The 1747-nt window shown below is 42.8% G+C and overlaps 1 long non-coding RNA gene across 1 annotated transcript; it reads left to right on the top strand.

Annotated features, from left to right (window-relative positions):
- Positions 1–307: 307 nt before the first annotated feature.
- On the top strand, positions 308–1186 carry LOC131709419 (uncharacterized). The gene is made up of 3 exons (XR_009311525.1): positions 308–408; positions 1010–1051; positions 1145–1186. It is a non-coding gene; the product is annotated as an uncharacterized LOC131709419 (long non-coding RNA).
- Positions 1187–1747: the final 561 nt, after the last annotated feature.

The following is a 1747-nucleotide window of genomic DNA, read 5'->3' as shown; positions in this document are numbered from 1 at the left end:
TACAACAGGAGAGCCAGCTCACCTCCACAGATGACATTGATTTTGATCTGCTGTTTGTGTTCACAGAGACCAGCAACATCACTGAGAGATACACCCTGATTAAAGAACTGAAAACCTGGACTGAAGCTCAGCAGTACTGTAGAGAACACCACACCGACCTCGTCAGTATAAAGAACGCCAGCGAAAACAAAGAAATAGTGAAGAAAGCGCAGGGCAAGACCTTCTGGATAGGCCTGTTCAATGAACCCTGGAAGTGGTCACACCAGGGGGACAACTACACATTTCACAAGTGGAACAAATGGGAACCAGACAACTTGGGAGGGGATGAGAACTGTGTGATGATGAGTAAGACTGGTGGATGGACTGACACTGGCTGCAACTCTCAGAAGTCCTTCTTCTGCTGTGAGGGTGAGGACCCTATTCAGACTGTGTTCTCATTTAATTCAGTGATCTTCAATAGGTCCTGGTGGTGACAAATCTAGCAGTTTCCACTTTGAGAATCAATCACAGGCTCCCTGCTCAGGCTGATGGGATGGTCAATATCCTTCCAGAGGTAATGGGGTGATGTGGATTGCAGCTATCAGTACAAATTATTCTGCTGTGACTGAAGGCTCCCTGTTCAGTCTGTGCTTTTGTTCAGCTCAGTGTTTGTACCCCAGTCTGTGAGCAGGGACTTAGAGGCTCAGTCCATCTGATCCTATAGTAGCTGTCTGACCTCCAGAGCAGGGCAGGGTGTAGCCTAGAGATCTGAAGAACAAGAAACCAGCCCGGTCATTAAGAGTGTGAGAGGGAGCAGCTACCCCTCATTGTTATACCCAGGAGAGACGTGTGCTGTGATATACATTCTTACTGTCTATTTATTATATTTATTTGAAAACAATAAATCATGTCATTGTCAGCATTGTCCTGGTGGAGACAGCAGCATAGACACAGTTTCATTGAAATGCATTTGAACAATACACTTGAAACAGGAAACACTAAATCTTGTTGTTGTGTGTTTTCTTTACAGATTCAGACCCCACAAGCCCCCCTTCCACTCCGGTCTCTCAAGGTATGCAGTGTAATCACTTCAGTGGATTCAGAACCACTGCAGGAATCTGGCTTTGTTATAAACTTTCTTTTTTCTCTTTTTTTCTTGTTACAGAAGGAGAATCCTCGAGCCCCCCTTCCACTCCGCTCTCTCAAGGTAAGTGCAGTTTGAAGATGGCAGTTTGTTCAGTGTGATTGACAGCCCTCACCATGAGTTATAAATGAATCTCAGTGTTGTTATCAACCTCACTAATTTAACAGGGAGTTCACCATTGTATCAGTTCAATTTGAATGTGGCTTTGTAATAAATTACTTATTGTTTGATTGTATTAGTATTTATTTATTGTCCTGGTGGAGACAGCAGCATAGACACAGTTTCATTTAAATGCATTTGAACACTACACTTGAAATAGGAAACACTAAGGGGTAGATGCACTAAGGTGGGCCAGTCGCAGCGCAAACATGCTGCAATTTGCATTTTCGTTGCCACAGTTCCCAAAATATCCATTTTGTCATATGTACTAAGAGAAAATATGTTGATGAAAAGAGCCGCAATATACTAATTTAAATATTATGTGCTTCATCTTAGCGAGATCTCTAGCGAGAGTTGTGCGACATTCTTTCAAATAAAATAGCGGGAGTTGAGTTGTGGTTTGCTGCAGCAGAGGGTGCCCTAACATTTATAAATGTTATACATTGAAGGGTGCAAGAATCAAAA

Source organism: Acipenser ruthenus, chromosome 43 (assembly GCF_902713425.1).
Source record: "Acipenser ruthenus chromosome 43, fAciRut3.2 maternal haplotype, whole genome shotgun sequence".
NCBI lineage: Eukaryota > Metazoa > Chordata > Actinopteri > Acipenseriformes > Acipenseridae > Acipenser > Acipenser ruthenus.
Note: the sequence above shows the minus strand (reverse complement) of the source record. Positions and strands in the feature narration are given on the sequence as shown.